This window comes from Dicentrarchus labrax, unplaced genomic scaffold (assembly GCF_905237075.1).
Source record: "Dicentrarchus labrax unplaced genomic scaffold, dlabrax2021, whole genome shotgun sequence".
Taxonomy (NCBI): Eukaryota; Metazoa; Chordata; class Actinopteri; family Moronidae; genus Dicentrarchus; species Dicentrarchus labrax.
In genome coordinates, this window is record NW_026136713.1 from 8,627,039 (window position 1) to 8,640,652 (window position 13,614).

The window sequence follows — 13,614 nt, forward strand, 5'->3', positions numbered from 1 at the left end:
GCAGCACAACACATTTCTGTTTCACAGTCAAACTTCATTATGATGTTGACAGATAATGTAAATTATACAATGTTCAGTGTATATATACAGTATTTTGAAAGGGGTTAAGACAGATAATCTGCAGCTCTGATAAATATTTGAAGCATAACCTCAGCTATAATTGTGTGACAAAGAAAAATGTTTCAAGGTAAAATATGACTTACTATAAAATATGGATACAGTACAGTCCACAGTTGGTTACTGACCAGTCTACATAAGCACATTACTTTATTAGACCAGTAATTCCTTTATTATGTTGACATGTTATACAGGATAAAATATTCCAGGCAGGTTTCTGCCTCATTATGGTGGGTTTCCATGGTCTCAGTAAACTAATGTGTACAAGTAATAGAACAGATGGGAGGTTGTAGTAATCATTATACTGTTACTGTTATCACTTTGGTGCATTTAATAGGTGTGTCTTCACTAGAAATAATTGCTTGACTACATCTGTTTTATATTGTTCTTTACATCCCCACATCCTTGTAATTACTGTAAGTGTTTACAAACTATGCTACATGCAAATGGTAACACGTTACCTCTTTAGCTCCTCACAACAAATATTTTATTCTACACTGGGCTGTGTAAACTGTAGGTCACTTCCCACAAATGTATCTGTAAAGACCAGCATAAATAACTGTTGGTCTGAATACTAACCTAACATTATGTGATAGAGGGATATAAATACCGTTAGCAGTATTTACCTAAGAAAAACGTTCTGGAGACTTGTAATTCTGATTGTCGAAGTTGTTAATTTCTCCTCGATTTTGGGTCAGACTCCCACTTTAACATGTCCAGTGGTTTTTGGTTTACAAGCAGGTGAGATAAGATTTTCCTTTATTGATCCCCCATGCGAGAAATTCAAATTTGGCACAGCAGCATAGGGGAAATTGTAGTCCAAAAAGTACAAAGGGGAAAAATTACAATAACGGATACTAAGTAAGATATCATGAAGATATAATAGAAAATAGAAAGACTATAATTAAAATTAAAGCTGCAAGCAGCGTTGGGCGGGACCTCGCACTCCACGCAACTCGGGGCGTGCTGCGGCCGCGTTGCGTGCCATCGTTACACGTGCGGACCAAAACATGAAATTTCACATAAATCAGCTCAAAATCGCCACGCAGCGCTTACTTCCTGTTGCCAGTAGGTGGCGCTATCACTATGTCTGAATATTGTCATGTACACGTGTTCAGGGTGGGACTCTTATCAGACGTGAAGTTTGGAGCCGATTGGACAATGTACACTCAAGTTATAGCGAATTTGTGTTCCGTGGCGATACATCAAAATTTCCCACCACCTTACAGACACGCCCCCTCACCGCAGTCATCACATATCATCAACAATGTGTTTTGCATTTAATAAGTAAATTTCAGCTGGATCTGATCATCCTGCTAGGAGTAGAGCATGAAAGTATAAAACGTGATACTTCCTGTTGCCACTAGGTGGCGCTCTGACTATTACCGAATATTATCACATTGACGAGTTCAGGACGGGACTCTTATCGAACACGTGAAGTTTCGTTGCAGTCGGATCATGGACACGCCCTTTAATGTACAGTTACAAATTGAACAGCGTTCATTCAGCACCATTTTTTGACTGTACTGACCAATTTTGAAGAAGATCCGATAAATTCCCCAGGAGCTCGTTCAAATACAAGCCCTAAAAGTCAAAATGACCACAAAATGATGAAAATTAAAAATTGAAATTGCAGACTTCCTGTGGGTTTTGGGGCATGGGTCCAAGAGGCTTTTCTGCTTCTTTTATCATAATACACATGCGTAGCAATTTTCATACATATGGGCCTTACGTGTCTTGGGGGCTGATTCTGGGGGGGGCGTGGCTTAGACGTTTGGCGGCGCCCGTGCACGGGGACAATGTTATATCGGTATTTTTGATACGTTTGAATTTTGTGCATATTTTCATGGCATTTTGAGCATGTTGCGGGGGCCAAATATGCGGTCGAAGTCCCAGAGGTATAATAATAATTCCTAGAGGAACAATAGGGTCCTTGCACTTGTTAGTGCTTGGTCCCTAAATATATACACTATATGCAGTATGCAAGTAGGAGATATGAGGTGCAAACATATTTAAACAGTGTTAACTAAACTGTACATGTGCAAAAAAAAAAAAAAAAAGCAGGTTAAGTTAAAACAGTCTTAATCAGCAGAGGTTGGAGGTACTGGGTGTGGTGGGGTTGTGGAGTCTGATGGCTGATGGTACAAATGAACCTCCAAAGCATTTTGAGGCTAGGGGCTGGGTGAGTCTGTGGCAGTGTAGAGAGGATTAGAGGGGTTGTCCATGATGGCTTTCAGCTTCCCTATCATCCAGCCTCCACACTGTCCAGGTCCATCCCCACCACCAAGCTGGTTTTTCACCAGCTTGCTCAGTTTGTTGGCACTACAAGTCCCAATGCCACCTCCGCAGCACACCACAGCAAAGAAGATGACACTGGCCACTACAGACTGGTAGAATACATGTAGTAGTCTCGAGCACACGCTGAAGGACCTGAGCCTCCTCAGAAAGAACAGCCTGCTCCATCCTTTCCTGTGGAGGACCTCAGTGTGGTCCGTCCAGTCCAGTTTATTGTTGAGTTGCACCCCAGGAACTTGTAGTCGTCCACCATCTCTACCTTCTCCCCCCTTATTGCAACTTGGGAGGGGGGCCTCTTGCTGCGGCGGAAGTCCACCACCAACTCCTTCGTTTTCCCCGTCTTGAGCTGTAGGTGGTTAGGTGGACAATAGAGGAGTCATCCGAGAACTTCTGTAGGTGGCACGCTCCCAAGTTAAAACAAAGGTAGAAGCAGAAGAGGTGTAGAGGTTGAACAGAATCGGGGACAGTACAGTTTCTTGGGGTGTGCTAGTGCAGCTTGTCACCACGTCTTACAAGCAGCTCTACAGCCTGACATACTGTGGTCTGTTGGTGAGGTACTCTGTAATCCAGGTCACGAGGTCCTGATCCTGCATCACAGAGAGCTTCTCTGCCAGTCGGAGAGGCTGGACGGTGTCAAAGGCACTGGAAGCCCTGGAGGAAGAATATGATCTTCTAGGATCATGTTCTTCCTCCAGGGCTTCTCCAGGTGGTTGTAAGCACTGTGAATGGGTAGATGATGGCATCATCCATACTGATGTCAGCCTGGTACGCAAAATGCAGCGGGTTCAGACAGTTGCATACCATGGGTTCCGAGATGCTGCAGAACCAGTCTTTCAAAGCTACAGGCCTAAAGTCATTGAGAGCGCTGGGATGTCCTTTTTTGGGAACTGGAACTATGCAGGATGTCTTCCATATCTTCTTCACCTTCTTCAACCTCAAGGAGAGGTCAAAAAGATGTTGGAACACTCCTGCCAGTTGCTCTTTGAATACCTTCAGTACCCTCGGGTTGATGTCGTCTAGTCCTTTGGTCTTGTTGATCTGGGTCCTGGTGAGCTGCCATTTCACCTGGCTCGTCGTGATGACTGGGGTGGTTATGGAGGTGATGGGGGCGTGACAGTTCCCTGGTTTGGGCAGTGTCATTCCCCTGTCCTCTTGGAAGTGGGCAAGAGAGGGAGGTGTGGAGGGGATATAGGAGTCGGTGGAGAGGTTGTACTGCAGCTAAACACGGTTACAGTGAGTCACTGCCTGCCAAAACACCAGCAGTGCTGGAGCGGAAGAAAGAAGGTGCAAGCTGTGCCATCTCGTCAAAGCTGACCAATGAGAGCAGACTGGCATTTTCTCAAACAGAGCTCAGACAAAGGCTGAAAAGAGGTGCTGCAGCTATAGGCAATATTTTAAAAATTATGTGTTTTTTTGTTTTTTTTAACATTAAAACATATAAACCTATTCTAGTCCACACACTAAATAAAATTACTTACCTGAAAATGGGCATAATATGTCTCTCTTAAGAAATGGTATGGTCCACTTTAGATGTGTCTGAAATTTTATTACAAGTTTACCACTAATACCTGCCAGGCTCTGTACTTTAATATAAAATGCTTCTTTTTATAATTTCAGACAATGAAAAGCAGCTAAAAATATAAAGGAGCATTCATATTACTAGTCACTCGTATGCATTGCTTGGAGGCATTTTAAGTAATCTTTGGAGACTTTCTGTTGAAACCAGTTTCCTTATTGCCCTCCTTCTTTAATTTCTCAACCCAAGGAAATGAAGAGTAAAGGTTTTTTTACTCCTCTTTTGTCTGTTCTTTTTGTCGCTGTCTTCATACCCTCCAGCCCCGGTAAGGTCCATAATTTCACTGGTGTATCACGCAGCCTTCTCTGTTTACTGGCAGTTCTTTTAAATTAAAAGTCACAATCTGGCTGTCAAGCAATTGTTTCTCCCTTGTGGCAATAAAGTCATCAACTATTTTAAGTGAAGATGCACCCTCTTCCCTGTTGGTGCTCTGTGTGATTAAATAGCAATTGTCTGCCAATATAGCTTTGCATTAATTAGACTGTAGTCTGAATTTGGTGGCTCACAACCTATATCCTCAAACTTACCCAGGCACAAATAGGCTCCCGTATTTGTATCCACAATAGTTCCGACACTTTCCATTGCAGTTTTTAATGTCACACTACCTACTGGCTTTCTGCAATATACTGCACTGTCTAACAAAAGCTTTTTCGACTTTGACGGATCACAACTTTTGTCAGTGATCTGTTCATGCCCTTTAAGGCCCTACTCACCCACACTGTGTGACATACAGTGTACTGACATGGCAGTGGCATGGCTGGTGTTTCACAGCAGGACAACAGGCCTACAGAGACATCATTAATTCTAAATAGTAAAAACTATTCTGATGATAATACACATGAATCTGCTTTTAGTTCTCTATTTTCTTTGCATTGTGGAAACTATGTAGAAGAGTGGGAAAATGATGTAGTAATAATTATTATATATATTTGTATATATTATTGATTCAAGTATCCAAGTCTAATCCAAAAATAATGCAATTGGATTTAATATTCATTCCAAATGTTTATTTTCAGCCATTTGAAGTTTAACCATTATCCAGTTATATTTATAAATACTTACATATTATATAAACTAGCCAAACTGTAGGTTATGTCATATTTGACAGTACTACTCATTGGGACAACAGGGACCTTTAAATATGAACTCATTTATTTGGTGTGATTAAACTAGACTTTTATTGTGATGTGTCACTTCCTATGATTGTAATCTGATAGGACCTGTTGTGTGGTGACTAGGTATCAAAACCCTGAGCATCCCATTGCTCACTCTCCTTTCTCCTTTCTCTCCACTCCTCTTGAAAATGTGCTGTTTTTTCTGGAGAAATCTGCAGAAATTAAAATCATCACAATCAAGCCTAATAAGCTGCCAGGATTGTCTTTTATTGTAAATGCCACAAGCTTGCACATCCTCTGAGAATACATACAGCCGCAGCAGGAGCAAGGGTGCTGCGCCAGTTAACAGAAACTTATCCAATAACACAACTCTCAGACCGCGAAAGCGCTGTAAAGTGTGTATGCCGGGACATCAGATCGTTTAAACCTGAGTGTGGAGATGGATTTAGCGAACTGACACAGGGCTTAATTGACTTCGGGTCCAGCTTGTTGTGTGGAAGAAGCGGCAGCAGTGAGTAGCAACAGTTGGTGATTGATTTAGCCAAACGGTTTATTATGATTCTAATTATTGTTTCTACATGTTACACTTATGATTGTGCAAGTAAAAATATGTGTGTAGAATGGGTCACAGGTCATTACGTGGGTCTTATATTAACAGGTTGGGTCGGTTCCAGTTGTGAACTCTGTAGATGCAGGTTTACAAAACTAGACCCTGCCCCCCCTTTTACAGACTGGTTGGTAACGTACTGGGCATAGATAGTTTCAGATAACGTAACAGAATGAACGGATAAGCACAGGACTGTTTAATTACAGTTAATGTTATTGTACTGATGTGTTTTCATTATTGTTATGTCATTGTGATGTTGATATGATTAACGTAGGTTATGCAGTAACTGTAGTCTCAGAGACACTGCTAAGGTGATGTTAGTTAATGTTATGCTTCACACAGACACCATCTTTGCATGCAACTAACTCCCTTTTTAACTTGGCACCATTAATCAAAGATTGCACACACACATACACACAAGGAAAGAAAAATCAAACCTTGCGCTCCTCACATGTCCCTTTGTCTCTAACCAACACGTGTTTCATGCGTCGTTCGGAGAGAACAATGACAAATGTCCTTTCTGGTGCCACCCTCCATGCATGCACACACACAAGAGTTAGATTTCATATTGTGTATTTCATCTGGTTTTACTTCTATTATCTTTTTAATAAAAGCTTGCATTTATACATGTTGGGCAATTTAATTTTGCACAAGAGTGGGTGATACCAGCCTCTTCTATGCAGAGTTCCAAATCCTTCCACTTAAGCTCTTAATAGTAATTTTGGTTATATTTATTAATTTAATTATTAATGTGAGAGTTTTAAATTTATATGTATTTTATGAGACTGAATTAGCTAATTATTTGCTAATGTTTCCCTTCTTTAAGGGAGATGCCACCAATACTGTAATATTAATTAATGATTATTTATTATCTTTTATAAGTCATCAAATTTGATAATTAATAATATATTCATTTAATATTATAAATAATATATATATTTATTTTTTTAAAGATTGCGCCAACACAGTTTGGTGCTCTTTTAAACCATAGTTGCCCCAACAAATGGTGCGCTGTGTTCACCATAGCACCTACCTTAACCACCTTAACTGAGCATACATTTTATATGATGTTTTGGTCCTTAAAGCTCTTCATGATTTAAAGGAGTTAAATACTACTTTATGGTTGGTCCTTTTTTATAAGAGGTGTTTATAAGAGGAGTTTACATATTTGTATATGTTTGTTGTCATAACAATAGGGCAGTGGTGGCCTAAAGGTTTTACAAGTCTGTGACTAGGAGTTTGTTGGTTCAATCCCCAGACCAGCCTGATAAATGTGGGTGAGGAAAGTGAAAAAGCAACACTTACCCCTCTTGCATTACTATCCTTGACCTGCTCAGTTGACAGCAGATCAGAGGAGATAGTGTGAAGTGATTTGCTGAATTAAAAACTGATCGACAGGTTCAGGGAGTCATTGGTGAAATTACTTTTTGATTGACAGAGGATTGTAACCCTCTGATTGGCCAAATTCAAAACACTTTCCCCACACTCTTAAAATCTCCACTCTGCAGAGATACAGACCTGGATTAGACTGAGGTTGTACTGGGCAGCTTCTAGGTGTGAATGTGTGTAACTGTGTGAATGTGATCAAGGCGTTCCGGCAAAAAAGAAAGACTTCCTCTCACTAAAATTTCCCTGAATAACTAAATGTTAATAAAATGAAATAAAAATGCTTAATCAAACATACAGCTTTGTATTACTTTCTTTACTAGTTTGGTGTATAAATTCAGGCAGTGGAATCAGGACGAGCAGAGCACTACACTTGTTACCATGGAAACAATGCAAACAGAAGCGCTGAGGAAGTGAGTGGGAACAAGAAAAAGTATTTTATTTTATCTCATCTTCCTTTTAATAGGAACCTATAGCAATGGAAAATGGTATGCGCAGACAAGCTTCTCAAGGCTATAGGGCATTTGACTGATGCCAAGGCTTTTCTGCAGTGTCTGTGGGCCATGGAAACCCAACTGGGATCATCGTTTTGACCTAACATCTGGACGACTGAAAATTCCAGGACCAACAACAAGGTGCAAAACAACAGGTAGTAATTATAAAGTCATATGTTCTACAGAGTTGCAAGAACACACTTCCATCATGTTCTGCAGCCCACATTAAAAACAAATTCGCTAAGGGAATACAGCACATCATTTTTTTACCAAAGAAAGAGAACCTTTTTTTTTAATCACTTATTTACAGAATTTAAAGGTATTATCCTGCAATTGAGTATTTCTGTATCAGAGACAATATTTTGCTGTGTGTGCTTTTAATTCCCTCAAAATGTACCACAGACTTACCATATTAATGTACAAATTGGGTTATCCTTCTTTCAAGGTCTCCAGCCTTAAATTAATATGACATCTTTGGCAAGGAAACCGGAATGGCTTTTAAAAGAATTTAATAAAAAGCATCACTGATGAAATTAGCTAATGCCCATTGACATTTTATCCTGAGCATTATAAGAATAACTGGATCCAGTGATCATATTCCCCATGGTTTCTGATGCTAGCATCTGATAGATTTCAATTTAATTTGTAAGTGAAAAGTTAGCCTTAAGGTCAGGTGTGGCTCCAAGGTTTATTTTGAGGCAAGCGATAATGCATCTATACTGTATCTTGAGAAGATACTCCTGAAATACTGACAGCAAAGATTTTGTGGAGTGACTGCCCATCACAGACTGTAGATACAAGATTTTACAGAGTTTCTCGTATGAGGATACAGTATATTATGATTTCCAATAAACAGTTGCATACATTCACACAGACTGCTCACAGCAAACAGCAATTACAAACTTGGGGTCCCTGCCATCACTTTGTTAATCTTACATTCTCTACGCACTAGACAAAAACTAGTGCAAATCCTTTCGCTTGTTTAATATCACATGTCAGCTATAATGATGGAGGCCCACACAGAAGATTCCTGCAGACAAAAAAGCAGTAACCGTATGTCTCGGTAAACCCACGAGAGCAGCAGGCTGTGAAACAAAGCAGCTTTCACTTTTATGTTCTTTTTTCTCTGTGTGGTTGTTGGGTGAAGTTGCAAGTAAATTTGCCATTAAAATGGCAGCAAGAACCACAGTTTTTGAGCTTCTCAATCCATTTGAAGAATTCTTGCAAGTGTATAATGGTTAGGAATGCTAGGCTTTTTATATGCAATGGTGCTGCTGAAGGATGGATGAAAGTACTGTGTTTGTGTGTCATTATTTATTTCTTTACTTAAAAGTCTATTTTTCCCGCGTTATTTATACATAAAAAAACATGATGTATTCTGCAGTGTGTTTACTCTTCAAAGACACTTGTTTTACTGTGATTAAACTAGATAAGGTAATGGTGAAAACAGTGCTGATCATTTAAATGTGCATGCCCACTTTATGTATGACATACTCATTTAATGAAATATCATCTATGGCAAGTAATGGTACACCTTTGATGTCAGTGTCGCCTTAGTTATGGTGTATTGTTACCATTCTTCTTTTGCAGCATGTCCAAACTTTTTCAGACATTTGATACAGTATTGTTCTGAGTCAAATGACACATTGTGTCAAAATAATACTACTTTGCAACATCTTATGTTTTGCCTCACTCTTAGTCATTTACTGCCTGTTAAAAAGTAACAGCAGTAGAGAGTAAAATCAAAAGAATTTTGTCTTGTAATAGTCTACAAAGAGACCTTATTAAAGCACACTTGTATGGTTAGCTGACTTTGAGCCATCATATCAAAGAGTTTGACAACTCCCCACTAAACCTGATTTTAGAGTCACTGCCTCACTGAGGTCCAATTAGTTAGAGAAAATCCTACCAGTATTACAGAATATTGAAGTATTTGCATTCAGTTTTGATATCATATTTGCAAACAAGGGCCGGAAATAGGTATCTTAGCTGTAAACTCCAGTATAAATGTAAATTTGCTCTGCCATGCCATGCAATGTAGCAAAAGTCTCATATAAGAAGACAGCCAATTGAGAGTCCTGCCTGAGTTGTAACTGAATAATTGTGAGCATTTCCAACTCTTGGAGCAAATACTTAGACTTCTCAGCCCTTAATATTTCTGCATTTACAGATTTGTCTAGACATTTTCAGACCTATTTGCACATTTACAGTTACTGTCTACATATTTATAAAGCTCAATACATTAGTAAATCTGAATACAGATTTGTAGATTTTCTTTTACACATTTACAAATCTGATTACCGACACATGGATTCTGAACACACATTTGCAGATTCCTGTTGACATTTACAAATCTCAGTACATATTTACATATTATTTTACACATTTACAAATCTGAATACGCACACAAGGATTTAGATACAGTTACACAACTCTCCTCTTACATTTGCAAATAGTTTTGCTGCACACTCTCGAATATGAAAAATACCCCCATATAGTAGTGCCACTCAAGGTGGCAATAGTAACATTAAGATGGGTGGAGGAGTGGTAATTGGGCAGGGTCTGAAACACAAAATGCTGAGTGCATTCAAAGTATGTCTGGATGAAAAGATAAAGCAATGAGAGTCAGCTGCCAGTCTGGCTGAGAGCTGAGACAGGAGAGTTTACATGCCTTGGTTTTATTGACTTGTATTGGGCTTGATTATGAATAACAAATATGCAAATATTAAATTAACACAGAATCTTTTTGGCCAGTATTCCTGGCACGCAATTTCAAGTTTACCAGCTCTTGGCAGGTGAGCCAAAAAGTCTATTTTACTGTACTGTAACTTGGCGAGGAGTTGACCTCAGCAGCTTTTATGGCTAATATATGCATTGTGTAGAGTTTTAGATCTCTTAGATGCAGATCATTTGTTTAGCCGAAGTATAATTTATAGTTTGTTGACCTGTTTTGTCTTATTTACTATGAAGCCAGGTTTACCTGCATGTGTTCATTTTTCAGACATAGTCGTGGTATACTATTCACCAGTGTTATACCTAAAATCATCATTATAAAGAAAGTATATTTCCAAGATTACTGTGTGGGTCTTCCAACTACAACTTCTTTGCACCTTATCTACTTATTTATCTTGTTTTATCTTTTCTACCTAAGTATTTTATTCTATTGTTGTGTTTTATTTTATTGTATTTTATTGTATTTAAATGTACCTGGCTGCTATGAATTACTAATTATAACGAATTTCCCTTTGGGGATTAATACTATCTATCTATCTATCTATCTATCTATCTATCTATCTATCTATCTATCTATCTATCTATCTATCTATCTATCTATCTATCTATCTATCTATCTATCTATCTATCTATCTATCTTGAGTATTACACTCCTTTCCTATAGATATCTGAGCAAGGTGCACCCTTATTTATTTGCGTAGTGTTCAGCTGACACAACAACAGCTCATCAACATTACAAGCATTTTATGCAAGGAATATAAGCTCATCTGATAACCAATGTAGCAAAATATAATATAAAGCAAGAGTTACACGTCATTTTCTTTCTTCCGTTTCTTTATTAACTTATGAGGGTGGCACAACAACAGGTGTTTTTGGCCCAAACAGTTCAAGGAACTCTGCCTAAGAACCCCACGAGAACTATATACCTTTGAGGGCTTTTTTTCTGCTTGCATGTGCAATGGGAATGCTAAAGTGTGTATATATACAATATCTAAAGCCTGGACTTCACGGTCTGTGCATTTGTCTGTGTGTTGTTCCATTTCTGTTACAAATTGCTTATATGGATGGGTTTCTAAAAATGGCAAATGCTGGTTTGGCTTTCATTTAAGTCTGGACACTGTACACTTATGTCACTCAGGGTTCGTCTTGTGCAAGGAGAGTACCTAGTCTGAAGTAGGAGCTGTTTATGTGTTGAGTTGTCATGTTAAGGCTGTGGGTTACTTCCCATGTTCATAAAATGTCTATTACTGTCATGAGCAAACTTCAACCACTCAGATTAACAAGCCATATAACGTAGTCAAACTCTTACCGATGCCAGTTGAGAGAAGCGAAAAAAAAATCTTTTCCATTTAGAAAAGCCTTCAGTGCCATTCTTTGCTCTTCTTTGAATTAAGAAATACTCTCCAGTTCTGATAGAAGTGGTGCTAGCAGCATAAATGCAAACCTTTTTAGCAGCCACCAAAGCAGCAAACAAAAGCAATTGTTTTTGAGCAAACAATCCTCATAAGACGTTGACTGGTCCGGTGCCACTGTACCGGCCACAAATGCAAATATTGAAGCCTAGAAAGATGGATCGTCATGTGATCTCGTCCAACTACCTCACAAAGTTAACTTGGTTAGGTCTAGGCACCAAAACTACTACAACAGGGGTGTATCCTTACCTTATGTCCTGTGCATGCTGGGAGCCATCCCCCACCCCTTCACTAACCAGATCCTGAATAGGAATGTGCCTGAAATTAAGCAACCTAGGATAATGAGGTGCAGTGCTTAAATTCTGTGTTTTTTGACAGAAGAATCATGCATAAATGTGTACATTGTTTGACCAGAGGTTTTCTTTTAACCCTTTGCCAATTATCACAGAATTCAACTGTATCCAAATATTTCTTTGTGTGTTTATTTTCTCTTCCCTTCTCTTCATATTCAGTTGTTGTTAGGTACTATCTAGTTTGGCTGTTTGAAAAATATAACATGCTACATACAGCATACAAAAAAGCATCAATAATGACAATCTTCTTGTTTCCTTGTTACAAGATGAAAAGCTGCAGTGACATGTGCATGTGAGACCATGTAGTAACGTAAATTTGCAATAAATAGATTACTCTCCTGTAACACTTGAGCTCTGTCTGGCTCTTAAAGTACAAGACAACACATAATTAACACCAGCCACAGACACCAAAGCACCCTTATAGCTGTTATTATTGCTCATGTGAGCAACCAGATAATGTGTCATCAGAACAGAAATAAGTGGTGAATTGACTTGGGGCTCACAGTGAGGTAAGGGACATGTTTTTATTTGTGATGACCCAAAGAAAAACACAGTGACAGTCATTTTAAGTTGAGTTAAACACCTGTAGGGTCAATTTGTCCAAATTCAATTATTTTTTAGAGGAAGAACACAATGCAGTTAAAATACCACAATGTTGTGGTGGATGGAAAGTGTCTCACTTTGACATCAGAAACAGGGTTGTGGTCTCCTGCGAACAGTCAGCACTGGTTTATTTAGTGATGATTATTAATTTAGTCAGGATTGGGGCACAGTGGTAGCTCACCTGGTAGAGCGTGCACCCCATGTACTAAGGCTTAGTCCAACAGTCCGGATTCCATTGCTACATGCCACCCCTCTCTCTCTCTCTCTCTCTCTCTCTCTCTCTCTCTCTCTCTCTCTCTCTCTCTCTCTCCACTTGTCTGTCTCTCTACAGCTGCTCTTATCGAATAATGGCAATAAAAGCCCCAAAAAATATTTTAAAAAAGAAAAATTAATCAGGATCACATTTTCTTTACTAACATTAACCAAATAGTTTTTGTTGCCCAAACTTGAAAAATGTTTTGCTGCGGTGAGGGTAGCAGATCAGTAAAACATTCATAGTTCTGAAAAACAACCATCAGTATTTTTGCTTTTAGGTATGGAAGACTATTTTAGAGGTTTTCATGGTGAGACAAATAAAGAAAAGAAACATTAAAAATAGAGTGTTCAAAAAAACAAAAAACTGTGGCAATATCTCCACCTTAATTAAATGAACTTGAGATGCTCTGATTAAACATGGATAATCCCCAAACCTAGGTTTGATAATCCAATTAAAACCCCTTGCAATTATGCTCAAGGGTAATTGGTCCCTTTTTGTTAAACATTAAGCATGGATTTACAGTACATGTTTCACTGAACTTTCAAAGAACAATTTTCTAAAACCGCAATTGCTACTGAAGATAACTGAAAAAGCAAAAACCCGAAGTCACCAAAGGGGGAAAAAATGTAAAATATATATAATATAATAAGAAATAAAGTGGATTGAA